Source organism: Scyliorhinus torazame, chromosome 1, assembly GCF_047496885.1.
Source record: "Scyliorhinus torazame isolate Kashiwa2021f chromosome 1, sScyTor2.1, whole genome shotgun sequence".
Taxonomy (NCBI): domain Eukaryota; kingdom Metazoa; phylum Chordata; class Chondrichthyes; order Carcharhiniformes; family Scyliorhinidae; genus Scyliorhinus; species Scyliorhinus torazame.
The window spans coordinates 320,314,307-320,335,488 of NC_092707.1; the positions used below are offsets into that span (position 1 = coordinate 320,314,307).

The 21,182-nt window shown below is 45.9% G+C and overlaps 1 long non-coding RNA gene across 1 annotated transcript in view; it reads right to left on the reverse strand.

Moving 5' to 3' along the window:
- Positions 1-19,700: 19,700 nt before the first annotated feature.
- Positions 19,701-21,182, reverse strand: part of LOC140392837 (uncharacterized) — a 38,157-nt gene continuing 36,675 nt past the window's right edge. The window contains exon 3 of the long non-coding RNA XR_011935467.1: positions 19,701-19,769. This is a non-coding gene — a long non-coding RNA (uncharacterized lncRNA). The remainder of the gene's footprint in view (positions 19,770-21,182) is intronic.

The window sequence follows — 21,182 nt, forward strand, 5'->3', positions numbered from 1 at the left end:
CGTACAGTCACAAGGGACTGCCACATCTGCGCGGAATGCAAGCCGCATTTTTTCAGGCCAGATGGAGCGCACCTGATTAAGGCTTCCCGCCCCTTTGACCGCCTCAGTCTCGATTTCAAAGGGCCCCTCCCCTCCACCGACCGCAACGCATATTTTCTTAATGTAGTGGACGAATACTCCCGCTTCCCTTTTGCCATTCCCTGTTCTGACATGACCGCGGCCACAGTCATTAAAGCCCTGAACAGCAGCTTCACACTGTTCGGTTACCCCGCATACGTCCACAGCGACAGGGGGTCCTCTTTCATGAGTGACGAGCTGCGCCAGTTCCTGCTCAGCAAGGGCATAGCCTCAAGCAGGACGACCAGCTACAACTCCCGGGGGAACGGGCAAGTAGAAAGGGAGAACGGCACGGTCTGGAAGGCCGTCCTACTGGCCCTACGGTCCAGGGACCTCCCAGTTTCACGGTGGCAGGAGGTCCTCCCGGACGCTCTCCATTCCATCCGGTCGTTATTATGTACGAGCACTAATCAAACGCCTCATGAGCGTCTCCTTGTCTTCCCTAGGAGGTCCTCCTCTGGAACGTCGCTGCCGACCTGGCTGGCGGCCCCAGGACCCATCCTGCTCCGAAAGCATGTGCGGGCACATAAGGCGGACCCGTTGGTCGAAAGGGTTCACCTCCTCCACGCAAACCCCCAGTACGCCTACGTGGAGTACCCCGACGGCCGACAGGACACGGTCTCCCTGCGGGATCTGGCGCCCGCCGGCAACACACACACCCCCCGACACCATCAACCCAACCCCCCCCCCCTTCCTGCCACCGCCGCACCCCGCGACCGCCCCCTTCCCAGGAGGATCGGTTCCTCTCCCCTCAGCACCGACCAAGAATCAAGCCCGAGCTGAAACCGTACGGCTCCTGGAGGCGACAACACTGGTACAAGCACCACCACCACCGCCGGGGCCGAGGCGATCGACACGGACGACCAGACCGCCCGACCGACCCGTGGCGTCGATGTAAAACAAATATGGACTGTTCACAAGAACATTTTGCTTTTCTTCCTATACCCTCTATTAGTAGTTGCAACAGGACGAAATTGTCCAATACTGTATTGCCATGTGAATGTTTTGTCCTCCCAGGACCAGCCCTGTAAACCCTTACCACCATACGAAGCATCACCCCGCCGGGTTCATTTTTGACAAGGGGTGAATGTGGTAGTATGTATTGGGGGTCATGTGTGACTGGAAGCCCTAATGTCATTGGCTGACAGATCCCGGGTCCTGGTTGGCCGTTGACCTCAAGCTCCGCCCTGAAGGCGGAGTATAAGAAGCCGGAGTCTTCCCCCGCAGGCCAGTTTACTATCGAGCTGCGGGGGAACAGACACGCTTAATAAAGCCTCATCGACTTCACTCTATTCGTCTCACGGACTCTTTGTGCGCTACAGTTCTGTTCCGAACCAGACTGGAGATAAGTTGTGTTTTGTGGTGTATGTAACTTCCCTTTGGAACTGGGTTTTCTGAGCATTTCCTTTGTTTTCTTTTCTTTTGCAAGGGTAAAAATAAAGAATCCATGATTGGTCCTTCATGGGTGCAGAGGGGGTTGGTATCCTAGGAGAGGAGTCTATGGTGTGTCATAGGTGCCTTTGGTCCTGCTAGAGTTGGGGAAGGTATATGTTGGTACACACCCGAACATGGCGTGGAAAATTTATCCAAGACTATCAGACATTTCGTGGGAGAGTGTGCACCATTTTACCATGGGTTCATCCTGTTTTCCTTGGTATCTGGTGGGGTTTATAGAGACACCTGGCTATGTCTAATGATTGTGTTGAGTCAGTGATAATGTTGTTTTCCTGTTCCCCTCTGTATTCATGAATGTTGAGCCATTTTTCTTCTTGTTTACTTCGATGTATTAATTTTGTTGCATTGTTCACAAAAATGTAAAGTACTAATAAATAGACTTAATTAAAAAGATGCAAAAGGAATTGATTGATTGATATTTATTGTTACATGTACTGAAGTACAGTGAAAAGTATTTTTCTGCGGCCAAGGGAACATACACAGTACGTACATAGTAGACAAAAAAAATAATCGACAGAGTACATTGACAGTGGTACATCAACAAATAGTGATTGGTTACAGTGCGGAACAGGGCCAAACAAGAGCAGCACAGGGTGTCGTGAATAGTATTCTTACAGGGAACAGATCAGTCCAAGAGAGTCGTTGAGGAGTCTTATAACTGTGGGGAAGAAGCTGTTTCTATGTCTGGATGTGCGGGTCTTCTGCCTGATGGAAGGGTCTGGTAGAGGGCAAAGCCTGGGTGTGAGGAGTCTCTGACAATGCTGTCTGCGTTTCTGAGGCAGCGGAAGGTGTATACAGAATCAATGGGAGGACGGCAAGCTTGTGTGATGCGTTGGGCTGAGTTCACAAAACTCTGTAGTTTCTTACGATCTTGGGCCGAGCAGTTACCACACCAAGTTGTAATGCAGCCAGTTAGGATGCTCTCTATCACACATCTGTAGAGGTTTGTGAGAGTCGATGCAGACATGCCGAGTTTCTTTAGCTTCCGTAGGAAGTAGAGACATTGTTGGGCTTTCTTGACTGTTGCATCAACGTGAGTGGACCAGGACAGACTGTTGGTGATGGTGACCCCCAGGAAATTAAAGCTATCAACCATCTCTACTTCGGAGCCATTGATGTACATGGGGGGGTGTATCGTGCAATGCTTCCTGAAGTCGATGATCAGTTACTTGGTCTTTCTGACATTTAGAGAGAGGTTGTTTTTGGTACACCATGCAACCAAGTGATCTATCTCCCTTCTGTAGTCTGATTTGTTGTTGTTTGAGATACGACCCACCACAATCGTATCAGCTGCAAACTTATAGATTGAATTGGAGTTGAATCTCGCCACACAGTCGTGTGTGTACAGGGAGTGTAGTGGAGGACTGAGCACACATCCTTGCGGGCCCCCGGTGTTGAGGACTATTGTGGAGGAGGTGTTGTTACCTATCCTGACAGATTGCGGTCTGTTAGAGGGGTCACGTCCAAGCTGCACAGGAGGGTTCACGTCCAAGGTTGCAGAGTTTGGTTATTAGTTTTGTTGGGATAATGTTGTTGAAGGCGGAGCTGTAGTCTATGAACAGCAGTCTCACGTAGGTGTGCTTGTTGTCGAGATGTTCGAGAGTTGATTGTAGGGCCAGAGAGATAGCATCTGCTGTGGATCAGTTGCCATTGCAGGCGAACTGCAATGGATCGAGACCATCTGGGAGGCTGGCGTTGATCTGTCTCATGACTAGCCACTCAAAGCATTTCATGGTAACAGACGTCAGGGCCTCCAGTCGGTGGTCGTTGAGGCACACTACCTTGTTCTTCTTTAGTACTGGTATTATGGTGGTCTTCTTGAAGCAGGTGGGGTCCTTGGAGCGGAGAAGTGAGGTGTTGAATATATCTGCGAATACACTTGCCAGCTGGTCAGCGCAGGTTCTGAGTGCTCGCCCAGGGACTCCATCAGGGCACCTTTCCCCTCAACTTTCCTGTTCTGCTTCAGTCATTGAATGATTGTGCCTTATATCCAGCTGTCTTGCACTACGTTTATGCTCTTTAACCGCTTGAACCACCTCCACCTCTGCCTTCCAGGCATTCCCAGCTAACCTCTTCCTCCATTTGCTAGATAAGGCCAGGTCCTCATGGCCCCCAGCAGTGCATCAAAGGAAGGCTGGCTGTATTGGAGTGCAGACTTTGAACGTCATCCTCTGTGGCAAGACTCTCTCCTTTTCACCTCCAACTACTTCAAATTGCATGTTTGAAATGTCACTTTGCATGTTTAAGATTGCACCATGCATGTCAACATTACATCTGTTGACATCAGATAGTTGGGAAATCCAAAAGCCATGCTATTTAAGTGGTTGGATTAAAAAGCCAACGACAAACCTGCTGCACTTGCCCAGAGGCTTCCCACTTCTCGTGTGTCACAAACTTAAAATCCATCCCATTGTCTTTCTTCTAGCAATGCCATCTTTTATCGTTCTATCCGGTTAAATAAGTATCACATAAAGTGAGGCTAGATATGTAAAGGAGGGAGGAACAATTTGAAGGATTGTTGACCAGGTGAACTGTGTAATGATATGAGTATGTGTAAATAACTAAAGAGTTAATTATAACATCTAGCTGTTACACTACCACTGGAGGACACCACGAGATCCACCTATAAGTATCAGCTCCCAGAGGATCTTGGTCTCTTTCAACCCAGGAGTGTTGAGTAAGCAGTTGTGTATAATAGATAGCTCTCAGTATAGTTAGTATTTATAGTTGTAAAACAGTTAATTCAATCATATTTAATTGCTTGATTTCTGGAGATAGTTCTGTGGAGTGTCCAACTCAGAAATAATCAATTTGTTTGCTTAAGTTGAGGACTCGCGGTTTCTTCTGGATCACACCATCAGACCATCTGCATCAACAGCAACTAGTGATGATCCATATTACTAGACCCAGTAATATAACAAGCTGAACTGAGTAATAAGGAGATTTGTTTGGAGGATAAACTAGCATAGACTTGTTGGGCAGAATGGCCTGTTTTTTGTGCTGTAAACTTCAATGTACCTCTGGTAATAATGGCAGAATTTTTCAGATCTACTAACTCTAAGTGTCTCCTGCCATTCCACATGAAAATTAACGCAAATTGGCTGAAGATGGGACTTCCACCCCTCACCTAGAAGGACATCCCACCTTAGAGAACTGCTGGCCAATCTTTAGTCCTGCAGTGACAGGGGCTGCAGTAGACAGATTAGGAAGTGCTTCAACATGCCACAGCCTAAGTCCCGGGGCCAGACAGCAAGGTAGGTTTCAGGGGCCCTAGGGATGGGATGCTTGGGGGTGCGCAAATAGGCAATTGGGTTGTTGAGGAAGGGGCCGGTGGGGGGGGGGGGGGGGAGGGGGGGGGGGCAGTCGAACATAGTCAATTGGTCACTGGACATGAAGTGTGGGGTGGGGTGCCCAAAGTCAGAAGGGGGTTTCGGATGGAGCCGCTCCCCTGTCCCTTCCCACGCGAGATCTAAGTCTGTTCATTTTTGGACTAACCCCGCTCCAGGTAAACACAAAAAATTGAGACTGGGTGAAAAACAGCTCTCATGTGGCCGATTATAGGCCACATTAGTGTTGCCTGCCCCAATGTAAAATCTCTGCCAAATCGGGGCAGGTGGGAACTCAGAAGAAACCTGTCCCTTCAATTTCACGCTTCCCTCCCACCTATAAATCCACCAGCAGGGGAGTGTGAAAATCAAGCCTTTATGTTTACCATGGGTTAATATGACCTAATAAATAAATTAGCTCTTGAACATTATAAAATGCAGTAATTCTTCCTCCAAGAAAATTATTTTTGCATGTTAATGAAACAGCTTTGACTCACCTTATTTTTCTGCCAGCTCTGCTTTAACCAAACCTGTTCATCATTCTACTCGGGTTACCAACTTTCCCAAATTGTCCACGTGCATTCCAGGATTGAAGCTTGCTGCTCACAAAATGGGAGATATGTCCTTTACATCCATCCATCGAAGGCCTTTGCGCTAGAATGACTCACTGGTCTTAACTTGCACATTCTGCCCCCACCACGATACCTGCTCGAGAAGGCTATCTTACTGAGCCATTCCTCGCCTCCCAGAAACAGACTGGAATTTCTTCACAGCGACAGCCTGCCCCAAAGACTTCAGTCTTCCAACTAAGTGATGACATGGAGGGTGGGCAGCCACAGGGAGATTTCCTGCCCCAGAAGTTCAGATTTGTTTTCTGCTGACCAACCACTCCAGCCTGCTGTCATGATATGCAGACATGCACATAATGAGATACAAACAGGCAGCTAATGAATACAGAGAACAGGATATAACCAATCAGCAGGCAGAACACTTGGGGGTGGTTTCCCACTATAAAAGGCACACGGCACTCATACGCCGCCTCTTTCCACTGGTGACATCTATAGTGTGAGTCAGGGTGTACATATCATTTAATTCCTACAGCACGTGGCTAAGAGCTAGTCTGGTTCAGTCAGACAGATTAATCACACTCGGTTAGCAGAGAGTCGAACTCACAGAGGATTGAGCTAACTGTGTGACAGGTTCAATAAATCATATTGAACTAACTTCAAGGTGTGGAGTATCTCTCAGGTAAAGCTGCATCCAGTTGCAGCCCGTGTTATCTTACTGTGCTTAACACGACACATTTGTGATCATTCCATCTGGATGAACATTGGTAACAGCAAGTTGCGGCGAGGAAGGAGACCTTTAAATCTGACCTGGTATCCGGTGATTAAATCAGGCAAAGATGGAGATGGGTGTCATCATCTGCAGCCCCTGAGTGCATTAACCTTGCTGCTGAGGAATGGACAATTTGTGTCTGTGCACTGCACAATGTGTGAGATTTTCCCGGAAATTGGCAAAGGCGAATGGCGCGCAGGAGAAACGGCTTTGAGTTCGCTGACAGCAATGGTGGATTTTCCCATCATACAGTGTGGCACTCAATGCCATACATTTTCAGTTTCATGCTGTATCGCTGGCAGAGTTGCCTCTGATTTGCCCACTCCACCAACACCTCAGCGCTGTAATCGTCAGGGCGCCACATTTGAAGGCTGCACTAGCGCTCAATAGCCACACTTTGCAGGCTGCCAAGAAATCTGCACTGAAATTCTCCAACACCACCCTGGAGAGACTCCGCGGTGCTATGGAGGCCCTGCCTGTTAGACATTTTAGTTGCTGTGATATGAAGAGTCTAAAGTTCTGTTCCTTTTTCACAAACACACATTTATTTAATTCCAACAGCCTTTGCACAAAACTCTAACGATACATCACCTGACAGAGGCCGCCTGAAGCCCCTTTACATATCAGTGTCAATGAATGGATACTTAACATAAATGAGACAACTAATTGCAATGTCTCTTAACCCATTACTTAACAGTCTCCCCTTCCTTGGAGAAAAAAATAATAATTAGGTGAAAACAACATTTCAAGAAACTCAAAAACAACACACATGGGGCGGGATTCTCCACTTCCACGCCGAAGTGGCCGCGCCGTCGTGAATGCCATTGAGGTTCACGACGGCACGGAACGGCCCCGGTCCTGACCAATTCAGGCCCTGACAATGGGCCAGGATCGGGGCCGCGTCATCTACACGCGCCAGGCCTTGTCGCCCGCGTAAAAGCGGCGCCGCATAGATGACGTGGCCGGTGCCGCATAACGGGCGTCATCCGCGCATGCGCTTGTTGGCCGGTGCTAACCCGCACATGCGTGGTTGCCGTCCTCTCTAAGTCCGCCCCGCAAGAAGATGGGGGACTGATCTTGCAGGGCCGCGGAAGGAAGGAGGTCCTCCTTCAGAGAGGACGGCCCAACGATCGTTGGGCACCGATCGCGGGCCACCCCACATTCCAGGTAAAGCCCGGTGCAGGATCCCCCCTCGCTCCCCCACAGGCCGCCCCCCCAGCGTTCATGCGCTGCCCACGACTGCAGCGACCAGGTGTGGACGGCGCAGGGTGGAACCCGCCATTTTGGCCTGTCCGCTCGGCCCATCCGGGCCTCAGAATAGCGGGGGTGCCGGAGAATCGCCATTTTCGGTGTCTCTCGCGATTCTCCGGCCTGCGGCCCACGAAACTCGACCAGGCCGTTCCCGCCGCTTGGGAGGGCGTCGGACCGGCGTCCCCGGAAATTTTGGCGGCCCAGGCGATTCTCCCAACTGGTGTGGGAGTGGAGAATCGCGTCCATGATTCCCCCCCCTTTTTTGGGGGGACGACGAGAAAGAAAAAAAAACAATCACAGAAACAAGCGCCCTTCATTAACAATATACAAAAGTTTCCGTGAACTCGCCCCTCTTTTCGTAAAACAGTCTGACAGTTGATAGCGCCTGTCGACCCATTTAATTTTTGTTATCTCCCCTCTGTCCAACATCTGCTTCAAACTTGCGATGTCTATCCGTAACCTCTTTTCATTGACACGTTTTGTAGAGTGCCCATTTTCCCACAGGGATTTATTGTCAATGTGACAGTCAATAGGTATTTTACCCAAATCCCCTAATCCCAAAATTTATGTCAATATCATACTGATATAAAAGGCCATATCCACCGCCTCTACAAGGCTTAACGTCTCAGCAGCCAAAGTGCTTTTTACCACTCCTTATTTTCTTTGCTTCCCACACAAGCGGCAACATTTACCATTGTTCCCCAAAAGGAAAATTATAAAACCTCCTGCGCTTGAAACCCCATCACATAAATTTGGATAGGACACATCACTATAAACTATGAGTTTCAAGTGCCTAAGGTCACCTAAAACCTTCAAAACACACTCCTGCATTTTTAGTTTGGCCAACGCTTTATTTGCTGTTATTATGTCTTCCACTTTGAGATCATTCATTTTTGTACTCAACTCTAAGACATCAAAACTCACATCCGGTCTAGTCTGTCTACCGAACCAGTTCAGTTGCCCAATTAAACTTGGCAGTTGCTCTTTTTCTATCTTTGAAACCATTGTGTCTTTTTGTGAAACTCGGCCACGACTAATTGCTATTGGTTTGATGCTTTCCAAATAAGATTGCTGACGTAAAGCTGCCCCTAACTTAGTCTGTCCAATTTCCAGTCCAATATATTTAAATGCACCGGAAGCCTGACTTCCAACCCTGAATTCTTTCCTCAAACCAGAGATTACAATAGCTTCAAAATCACTAGTCCCACCCCACAAAAAAATCATCGACATGCATCATAAAAATGCCGGAAAGATTTCCTTTATAGTGCTAGTAAAACATTGCAGGATCTGCTTTCAACTGGCAACAGCCTAACTTTAACAAAAGTGACCTTACCGAAAAATACCAGACTCGAGATGCATAATCCATATACACATTTGTTCAACTTCCAGAGTACCCCTTCTGTGTTAGCTGCTTCTTTAGGAGGACGGAGAAAAATGTCTCTCTGGAGTTGATGCCCTTGCAAAAAGGCAGCTTTTATATCTATAGATTTGCATTCCCATGCCTTTGTGGCTAATAGAGCCAAGAAGATCTTTAAAATAACTTTTCCTGCTGTAGGTGAATCTACCCTTAAATCCTGATCTTCTAAGTTTTCTTCAAATCCCCTTGCCAGAAGCCTGGCCTTTGCCTTATAAGTTCCATCCGGAAGAACCTTTTCCGTGCAAATCCATCTGTGGGATAGAGCTCTTTGTCCCCTATCCGGTACTTCCGTGTATACCCCAAATTCACTCCAACTATGCAATTCTTGCTGTTTAGCTTCTTTGATAACTTTTTCATCTAATTTATTTGAAGCCACCAAAATCTCACGTGCATGTGGGCTTCTACTCCTATTAATATTCGTAGTCTTACTCATGTTCCGAGATCTTGATAAACTACGTCCCCTCTCCCGCCTGGTATCTCGTTCTGTACTGCTACTGTTTGATCTTTCCCTTCTGCTGTGGGATGGCCTTTCAATAGTTCTCAACCTTTTCCTGCGAACCTGTTCACTATCCGATGTACTATCTGAACTGGCACTGCGTTTCTGTGCCCTCCATTTTTGAACTTTGTTTTCCCAATCCATTGTCTTGACTCCTTCCCCTGAATGCTGTACATTCAACCAATGTTTATACTTTCCAGTGGCCTTCCTTGCTCTACTAATAACAGTTGCATCCTTCCATTGACTAGACCCTTCAGGCAAGTATGTCACTTTTGTACCAACGTTTGGCAGTTGCCCTTTCAGAAAAATGGCCTGTTCTAATTTATCAGAAGTGTTGTGTTCCTCCACAGAAACCCTGTCTATATCAGTTAATTGGTCCTCATAGTTCTGTAACACATGCATACCAGATGACTCTTATTCCTCGTCATGTCTGTCTGCTCTGTCTAAATTTGAAAATTTTAAATCTGTACCCATTATCCTTGATGAATGTACCCTAACAGTTTGATTACCTTGTTGCAAAATAATTGTTTTGACATCTATGCCGATGATCTTCCCCGGGCCTTTCCATTCATTAGAATTGTCTCTCTTATAGTATACCATGCCTCCTTGCTGAAAAACGGCATCTGATGGCTGTACGTTATGTCTTAAAGCTCTGCGAATTCTTTCAGAGACTTCTGCTTCCAAAAAAGCTTTTCTACTGCTATGTAATGCATCTAAATGTTCAGCAAAACCAGAGCTAATTGTAGTCCCCTCCCAAGCTGGAGGCTGGTCATCCAAAATGGACGGAATTTTAGGATTTCTACCAAACACTAATTGATAAGGACTATAACCCCCAACCATCTGCAATGAATTCTTTGCATGTACTGCCCATGCTAAAGCTGAATTTAGCCTGTAATTTGGTCGATCTGCCAAAATTTTCCGAAGCATGTCATCGATGACAGCATGATTTCTTTCACAGACACTAAATGGGCTTTCTGCAGCCGTATTCATAACTCTGATATTCATGTTTTCACACATATCCCTAAACTCATCATTAGCAAATTCTCCCCCATTGTCCAGAAGGAAATTTGCCGGTGGACCCATTCCTGTCGCTATCCATTTTTCCACGATTTGATCCAGAATTACTCTCTTTTCTTTACTTCGTACAATCGTTGATTGACTAAATCTGGTTGCTAAATCTACAAAATGCAAAATAAATATATTATTTGTTTTATCCCAGATCTTAAGGTCCATGGCCACAATGTCGTTAAAATCCCTGGCCAAAGGTAGGGTTACTATCGGTGGTGCTGGTGTCCTTCTGTACTTCCTGCAAACTTCATAGCGGTCACTAACCTGTTCTATCAGTTTAGTATAGTCGTCATCCCTTACCCCTGCATCCTTTAATAAATTTTTCAGCCTCCGAGGAGACGGATGTGCAAATTGCCTATGCAGTTTTAATACCACAAGCTTTTTCTCAGCTAAAGTCCCATTTTCAACTACCATTAACACATCCTTAACCACTCTACTTGAAATATTATTTGTCAGTAATGGAATACAATAGTGTCCCGACTGTGTAAATTGTAAGTCCACCGTCTTTCCAAAAACTGTTGCCTTATCCTGTTCCATATCCAGTTTCGTGTGCGCTTTCTTCATTAACGGGCTGCTCAGAAGCAAAGGTATCTCACTTGATGCAACATCCGTGCTAATGAAATGATTCACTCCGGCAATATTGCAAGGGATCACCACTCTTTTCAGCTACTTCAGAGTATTATCATACCCAAATCTGAAACTTGTGGAACTTTCAAATTCCTTAACCTTGTTACGATTTTCAGCATTCAAAGAGTCCAGGTAACATTTTAACCAATCAATTCCACACACAGTAGATGTGTAGCCACTGTCCAATACAGCACAGTTGAAGGATTCTGCAACCAACACCCTCATTACCGGCGTAAAACTGCTTGTCAATTGGACAATGCCTTCTTTCTGGTCACTATCTTTTTCCTCGTCTGACTCTTCCATGTCATGTGTCGCTTCAAACACTCTATCATAATGAGTTGGACAGTTGAAAGCAGAATGGTAGTGAGAGTCACATCGAAAACATTGATTTATCATGCCCCGTGTATTTCTGGGGTTCATCTTCCTATTGTAGGTTCTAACTGGGTTTCTGTCTTCATAATTTCCTTGTCTCGGTCTCCTTCTGTAGTCTTGAGCCCTGTTTGTAGCCATACAATTTCGCCATCCTGTTAGTAGTGTATCTTCCATATTCTGCCTTAGCAGGCTGACCTATATGGGTCATCAGAGCCATCGGAATTGAATGTTTCTCCAGAAACTTTTGTAAAGCTTTTGTCATCTGTTCGAATAAGGTATCCTTATCAGTAAACTGAACTCCTGTCAAAACCAGGAGCCTATCCATGTTGCTCACTCTAGTACAGTCAAGTAATTTAAAGGCCAACACAGACTGTGGAAATTCCAGATTGTGTTTCTGCAGTCTTTTATATAGTCTGCCAAATTCCATTATATAGTCTTCCATGGAGATATCCTCCATATTCTGGAACTTATCAAAATCCGACCATGCTTCATACGCACTTAACAAGTCATCTTTCTTTTAAATCTTATCCATACAATGTAATAAAGTCTTCAGACCTTCTTCTGAGTCTAACTCTTCCAATTACAGCTCAGAAAGCACTTTGTTTTGGATTTTACTGCCATATGGTAAAGAAAGAGCCAATGCCATACCTTGTTTTCTCTTTCCCAAAGCAGTTACCTTAGTCCACATAACTACTGCACTTCTCCATTGGTTGTACGATTCCCTTTCAGAAAGTAAGGGAGTATAGTCATATCCAGCCTCCTTATCCTGGGTTCAGCCATATAGCCCCCCCTTTTTTTTCTTTTTTTTCCTCACTCACTCCTTGGTTTGATCTGGAAAAGTTGTATCTTTCAACCCTTCACATTTGCACAGCAACCATCCTCCGCTACCATTGTTAGACGTTTTAGTTGCTGTGAAATGAAGAGTCTAAAGTTCTGTTCCTTTTTCACAAACACACATTTATTTCATTCCAACAGCCTTTGCACAAAACTCTAACTATACATCACCTGACAGAGGCCACCTGAAGCCCTTTTACATATCAGTGTCAATTAATGGATACTTAACATAAATGAGACAACTAATTGCAATGTCTCTTAACTCATTACCTAACACTGCCATCTATGTGGACAATATGAAAACCCAGCAGCAAGGTCACAAACACAACATAGGAAGCGATGGCAGCAGTTGTGAGTGTTGCACCCTGCAGAAGAGGACAGGCATACAGTGCTGCAAGAGAATGAATGATCTCCTTTGTTCTGCCAGGGTAAACCACTCTCCTCATCACTCACGGCTCACATACTCACAGACCCATCACATATCTACAGGGATTGAACTCATTGTGAGCGCTAGAAACACAAGAGACACCACCACTCACTCTCCCACACACACCTTCATCTCCCCTGTGGAACGTATCCCACTCACCATCCACACATGCCAGACATCCTTATCACCTGCCCTGGCACACACCTGGCTTACACCCTCTCCACCTATTTTCATACGGGAGGAGCTGGCACACAACTACAGGGAGAGATCACAGACGGGTGGATGGATGCCAGAACTCATGGTCCTCATGGGCTTCGACAACAGAGCCATACAGCTGGCTGGCGAGGAGGTCAACCACCCCTGCCCTGGTGGTGAAGTTGAAAGCGATAAATCAAGTGAGGATCCAGCACTGCAACGTGCATCAGACAAGAATGCTGTGAGTCATGTCTCCTGTTTCTAAAGGCCTCTGCCAAGTACTAATGACTTCTCCTTTCTGTCGCAGCCACAGCTGGGAAGAAGCCCAGAGAGTCCACCAGCCAGATCCTCGACTCCAGCCGCAATAGCAGCCCACAGCAGGGATTCATGGACATCAATATGAAAGACCCATCACATCGCTCACCCACACCCTCCTCCAGTGCAGGCCCACACATGTCAGTGGGACCTCATACTAGAGTAGCTTTGGGAGGTCACAATCTGGTGAGCACATCACACTCTCAGAGCCACAACAGGCAGAGGCAGGGATGCCCCAGGGTGCCGGCACGAGGAGGATTGCTAAAGGCCAGTTCGACAACATACCTTTGGACTCAGTCATGTCTCAGTTACTGGAACTCCAAAGGCAAATTTGGGAAAATCAGGAAGGGAGGGATGTCTGTTACATTCCTCAGACAGAAAAGCTGCATGGAGGGATCCGTCAGCTTAGGTGATTTTTCCGACACTGCAATGCAATGATGTCAACACAGCTGGGTGGCGGCCACCATGGAGACCTTGGTGCAAGACTTTTATCCTGCGCTGCTGTAGGATGTACACTCCATGGTGCAAGCATTTGTTGGGATCTGTCAATGCCAGAGGACAGTGGGTCTTCTCAAGTTCTGACTAGCTGCCCCTCTACTCCATGAGGAAGCAATCGGCCTTTGGGCATGTCTTGTTATGCTCTAGGCGTAGCATAAGCGGCTTCCTTGTGGTGCACTTGACAAAGGAAGGTTCAGACGTGGAGATAACTTCAACACATTTATTAAACTATTTACACTTCTACTACTCGGGTTCGACACTACTGCTAATCCTTCTATAGCTACTCAGACTGACTAACCAGTCTGCTACAATCCACGTGGTGGGTGCAATATTGAATCAACCCTGTGTCTCTACTCACTGACTGTCTCCACTGGAAAGAGGAAGATCATGTGTGTTGTGTCCTTTGTATATGGGTTGGTGTAATGCCATCCTGTGGTCGTGTCACCTCTGTGTGTATCGTGAATGCCCATTGGTCATGTCCTATCTAACTGTTCTATTGGTTGAGTGTCTGTGTGTCATGTCTCTGGTGCTCCCTCTAGTGTCTAGCTAGTCTGCATGTATTTACGTTAACCCCTTGTGTCTTTACAGTGATGCATATCACCACATCCCCCCTTTTTTTACATGTTACATATTTTCTGTACGCTTAAAGAAAATTGAACAAAAAACAGGTAGATAAGTCATGGTATGTACAAGTCATGAGAACAGTGATTAAACAATAAGTCCAAATCAAATGTGCGAGTCCAAATCCCTTCAATCATCATGGTCAAATGTCTCTCTTAGTGGGGTGGTGAGTTTGATGGTGTCATGTCTCTGGTGCTCCCTCTAGTGTCTAGCTAGTCTACAGTGATGCATATCACCACATCCCCCCTTTTTTACATGTTACATATTTTCTGTACACTTAAAGAAAATTGAACAAGAAACAGGTAGATAAGTCATGGTATGTACAAGTCATGAGAACAGTGATTAAACAATAAGTCCAAATCAAATGTGCGAGTCCAAAACTCTTCAATCATCATGGTCAAATGTCTCTCTTAGTGGGGTGGTGAGTTTGATGGTGTCATGTCTCTGGTGCTCCCTCTAGTGTCTAGCTAGTCTACAGTGATGCATATCACCACAGGGACACATAGGGAGGAGGATAAACAGGTGTACACCCCGGACGTATAAACCTAATCCGAATCCCCTCTTCTTATTACTGCTTCAGAGGCCACAGCTCCACAGGCTAAGGAGGGCTACAAAATAACAGGACCATGAATGCAGGCTGGGGCCCTCCAACGGATGCATGCCAAGGTCATCACAGACAACAGGAATTGGCAGACAGCAGGTTGCCTCCACCTCTGCTGTGGATGTTGGAGATGCACCAAGTTGTAGCGGTAGGGTTATAAAGGTTAAGAAGCTCTAGTTGCACAGTGTGGGCACAGATGTTAAGCATTTGACCATAATGTTCACCTCCAAATAAGCTATCACTAATTTCATCCATTCCATGGCTCGTGTTGTGATGAGCTCCGTAGACCCAGCCTGAAAACTGGATTCCTGCCCCAGAAAGAGATTTGGTGCTCAGTCTCAGGCTTCCCCCATGTGCTTTGTGCAAGATTCCGAGCACATTGGTGATGTCCCTTCATAGTAACTGAATGCATCAATCATGCCTGTTTCTCGGAGGGACTGAGGAGGTGTCCCATATGTAAAGGGCTAGTGTCACTCACTGCCAATGTGTGCCCTCTGCATCTTTGAGGTATGGCTGCCCCCCCCTCCCCACCCTCTTTGCCTCAGCCTGGTGACACTGAATTTCAATGGTACTGCTCACAAAGGATGTGCAGGATCAGGAGAGGTGAAGCTTTTCCTGCTGCATTACCATGCTATGACCCTAGTCATTGAGAGCAAGTGAGCTGCCATCAGCCAGACAGGAAACAGACATTCACAGAAACTCTGTGTGGACCTATGCATTGTCCATGCTGCATGTCATATCATTCTGCTGGAATGTAGGGGCTATGAGCAACCGATCTGTCCCCAAAACAAGAGCCTTATCACAGAGGGTGTGCACTGCCATCAGCTCACAGAAGCTATGTGAAGATAATGCTATATCCTCACTGGATGTCCTCATTGCCTTCCATGAATCTAGCAGCATTGAGCACATTCCAATCTTGTCTGCCTCATCTGGACATTGCCTTGGCCTCATCGCCAACATTCTCTTCCTCGAGGACCTCCTCAGCTTCGTCCCCTTTGATGTTCTCCTCATTGGAGGAAACGTGCCACTCCTCCATCTCCTCCTGAGGCAGTTCCTCCCCGCGCTGCAGTGCCAGCTTGTGCAGGGTGCAGCAAGCAACCATGATGTATGACACCCTCTCGGAATGTATTGCAGGGCTCCACCAGACTGGTCCAGGCACCGGAAGCTCAACTTCAGCAACCCTATGGTCTGCTCCACCAAAGTGCGAGTTGACGCATGAGCCTCTTTGAATCTTGTTACAGCTGCACTCTGTGGCCTTCGCAAGGGTGTCATCACTCAGCTCCTCAGTAGGTAGCCCTGTCCCAGAGGAAACAACCCTGTAACCTCTGTGGACCTTGAAACATGTCAGCAAACTGAAAGTGGCTCAGAAAGTAGGAGTCGTGCATACTCCCTGGGAATTGAGCACACACCCTCAGGGATGAGTTTGGTTGGTCACAGACTGAATATTCAGCGAGTAGAAGGCCTTGTGGTTCACATGGTTCACAGCTTGATGCTACGGAGATCTTAATGCCATATCAGTGCAGTTGATGGCACCCTGCACCTATAGAAAACCAGAGATTTGCGCAAAACCCATCGCTCTTGCTGCCTGCGTTCCCTGATGCCAGTTGAAATGGACAAATTTGTGTGCCCTTGAGAAGATTGCATCCATCACCTATCTATGTGCCAAGGTTTACAAAATCGCACAGAGGTCACCTATGGAGTCCCAGAAGGAGCCACTGGCACACAAATTGAGTGCTACTGTAACTTTCAGGGACATTGGGAGTGGATGTCCTCCAGGTCCCCATGACGCCAAAACCTGCAGAAGGTGGCAGATGTGACTAACCAATTCCCTAGATCTGCATAGTCTTTAGCAACACTGGATCTTAGATATCTACAGGTATGTTAGGTGCAGTCAGTAGCCCAGGGTCTAATGAGGGCGCCACAAGCACAACTCTCTGGGGTTCATACTCTGAACAAAGAACAAAGAACAAAGAAAAATTACAGCACAGGAACAGGCCCTTCGGCCCTGTAAGCCTGCGCCGATCCAGATCCTCTATCTAAAACTGTCGCCTATCTGCTTTCAGAATAGCCTCTGCCGCCCTTTCCTCTTCACGGTTGATGATTCCCCATCCACCCACCCACCATACTGCCGCAGGCTTTTCTACCCTGTATGAAGCCGCTGCAAGAAGTCCATGGCCTAGGAGCAGAAGACATCCTTAGGAACAATGCTTTTCACACTTTCTAGTTATCCATAAAATCCCTGCGTTACAGAAGGTTGCTATTCGGCCAATCGAGCCTGCACTGACCCTCTGAGACACCACTCTACCTAGGCCCACTCCCCAGTAACTCACAAATTGATCATGGCCAATCCACCTAACCTGTACATCTTTGGACTGTGGGAGGATATCGGAGCACCTGGAGGAAACCCACGCAGACATGGCGAGGGTGTGCAAACTCCACACAGCCAGTCACCCAAGGACTTAATTGAACCTGTGTCCCTGGAATTGTGAGGCAGCAGTGCCAGCCACTGTGCTTCACTTGACAGTCTTCTCCCTGTTACCCCCCACAGTATACATCCCGGTCTCTCTTTGGTCAAAACCCCGTTCTCCTCCAAGTCAACCCTCTGGTCTCCATTGAAATTGCCCACCGACTAGACTCCCAGTACTCGTGCGATATTTTCCGCTCCCGTTGCCAAACGCGCCCGTGCTAGCGGGAGGGGAAAATCCCTGCCAATGTGTTTTATTTGGGGAGTGGGACAGCTTTGATACATTTTCCTGCACACAAAGCCTCTGCTCTCTGAGTCTGGGTTTCCACTGTGGGGTATGGAAGGCAATGATCTGAATTAGGTTTGATTTATGTTTTACATATGGTTGTTATAACTTGTTGTATATTATAAAACATTGTACAACAATGTGAGTTAGATTTGCTCATGTTAATATTATTGTTGAATCAATGATATTCACTTCACATTTCTCATTGCACTCGAAACCATGAAAAATAGTTTTTATTGAAACATTCTGTATCATTCCTTTCAATTCTTTCCTTGATTTATAAATCATGTTGCAATTCAACTCACTACAAAAGAATATCCAATACTTTGGTGCTTGGTGATACCAAAACACTCAATCAAATGCAATAACATTTTTAAATATTAGATAAATATCATGATTAAATGTCACATGGTTTATGTCATGTGATCGGGTGCCTTGCAAACAACTACCACATGATCAAATTACCAGGAAGATACCAAACCAAGGTTGACAGCCCTATCTATTGTCCAAGGGTGATGAGGACTATTGCAGTGGGCTGACAAACGGCAAGTAATATTAATACCACACACGTGCCAGGCAATGACCATCTCCAACAAGAAAGAATCTAGCCATGACCCCTTCACATTCAATGGCATTACCATCGCTGAATCCCCCACAATCAACATCCTGGGGGTTACCATTGACCAGAAACTGAACTGGACTAGCCATATTAACAAGATTCTTTCTTGTTCGAGATGGTCATTGCCTGGCATGTGTGTGGTATGAATATTACTTGCCGTTTGTCAGCCAACTGCAATAGTCCTCATCACCCTTGGACAATGGATAGGGCTGTCAACCTTGGTTCGGTATCTTCCTGGAAATTTGATCATATGGTATCTGATCATGTGGTGGTTGTTTGCAGGGCACCCAATCACATGACATAAACCATGTGATATTTAATACTGTGGCTGCGAACGCAGCTCAAAGGCTAGGAATCTTGTGGGTAGTAACTCACCTCTTGACTCCCCAAAGCCTGTCCACCATCAAAAGGTACAAGTCAGGAGTGTAATGAAATACTGTCCAGTTACTTGGGTGAGTATAGCTCCAACAACACTCAAGAAATTCAACATAATCCTGGACAAAGCAGCTCGCTTGATTGACATCAAATGCACAAACATTCAAACCCTCCACCACCGATGCACAGTAGCAGCTACAAGTTGCACTGCAGGAACTCATCAAGGCTCCTTAGACAGCTCCTTCCAAACCCACAATTGCTACTATCTAGAAGGAGAAGGGAAGCAGATATTTGGGAACATCACCACCTGGAGGTTCCCCTCTAAGTCACTCGCCATCCTGACTTGGAAATATATTGTTCCTTCACTGGCACTGGATCAAAGTCCTGCAACTCTCTTGCTAACAACGCTGTGGGTGTACCTACATCTCAGGGATTGCAGAGGTTCAAGAAGGGTGACCACCACCTTCTCAAGGGCAGTTAGAGATGTGCAATAATGCTTGCCAATCCAACGACACCCACATCCTGTAAATGAATAAACTAAAAGTAACCTGCCAGCATTCCAGCTGAGAACAGGCGACCTATCAGAGATTCAGGATCAAACATGGGGACCTTGCTTTAGCTCAGTATTTCCACAAGATATATTTCCTCTTTCAGCCATTGCGGGAATTCTGTCGTATTATTGGACAGGTTTCATCATATTCTTCCTTTTATATTGTACATTACAATTTTAACATATCAATATCAACCCAGCACAGTTATTAATTAAAGATTTATTTTACTTTTTGGAGCAATGCAGCAGTATGGTGGCCTGATGATGCTATGGTATTAGGAAAGGGAAATTCATTTGAATTTCTTCATGTGGCCAGTTCTGAATCTGTTTGTTGGCAAAGATGCAAAGATTAAGCAATTACCCACTGGAAACAAAGGAGGAAAATATGAGGGTGTGCAATTTCATGCTGCTCTCATCATGTTCCAAGCAGGTAGCTGAGAGAAGTATTGTTTCTTTCTTGAAAACAGGTTGTTAGTTATTTGCCTCACTCGTCAAATGAAGTGTGGCTTCAGTTGACCTAAATGGAGGAATAACATAGAATAAATACAAAAATATGCAAACAAAATATGCATCTTATTATGGTAAATGATTCATTGCTATTTGTTTTACAGTCTAGCAAAATAATTAATCATGAGACTGAGTAAGAAATTGTACTCAGCCAATTTACTTTTGACGTTGTATCATTACACCTACTGTGCTAATTAGGATTATTGTATCCTGAAGAACAGCAAGTACTTCTGAAAATATGCACATTTTTCATGACATTTTCCGCAGATGAAAATGTGAAGTTATTCACTTATGGCAAAATTACCCTCCTACACAAATCACCCATAATGATTTATTTAGAGCATTAAAGCAATACACTGCTATTCATGCATACAGTGAATGATAACATAAAAAGTATGACTTTATTAATTTCTGCAGTTCATTACTTGCGCCATTCAAAAATAAAACAAAATTTCACACCCAAAAATAGTGGCGTATGATAGCAGTGAGGAGGAGTAAATTTGTTTTGCAGTTACGCTACAGTATGCATCTGCTTGACCTTTCAAAATATGCCTGGATTAAACTGAGTCATTGAGTCAATCTGCTCAGTCTCTACTTCCAGTAATCTGTATGAATAGATCTTTTAATTGCAAATTAATAGGCAGTTATTTAAGCAATGATAAATAACATGTGTCATAGATTTTGCCAAACTGGCACAAAAAAAGCTTAGTCATTCAGTTGCAAAAAAAGACAAACTCAAACTTTGTCCTTCAAGTATAAGTTTGCTTGTCTTTAAATGGTATACCATGTGCTTCCTTCTTAATAACTGCACTGGGCCCTCCGTTCACTCAATCAAACACAGTCCACTGGAGATGAGGTCCTGTCCTCATACTGAGGATAATGTGATGACATATGTGATGAGTTAATCCTGTAATTTATTTTGTACAATGCCCCTTTAAGAATAAAATATGCTGGGGGGCAGTTTGAAAGAAGGTTAATTGGTTTATTTATTATGCCATCATTATCGTCTAAGAAATGTCCATGTGGCCTGAGGTTTCCATGGGGATGAAGAGCTCAGAAGCAAAGGGTAAATTGAAAGGCACTTGAAATTGAAAGAGTCAGCTGTTTTTCTTTATGGCAGTTCAGAAAACTGCGCATTGATGAAAAGTGAATACAGGCCAGGGGCAAAATTCTCCGGAAACGGCACGATGTCCGCCGACTGGCGCCCAAAACGGTGCCAATCAGACGGGCATCGTGCTGCCCCAAAGGTGCGGAATGCTCCGCATCTTTGGGGGCCGAGCCCCAACATTGAGGGGCTAGGCCGACGCTGGAGGAATTTCCGCCCCGCCAGCTGGCGCGGAAATGACATCTCCGGGTGGCGCATGCGCGGGAGCGTCAGCGGCCGCTGACAGTTTCCCACGCATGCGCAGTGGAGGGAGTCTCT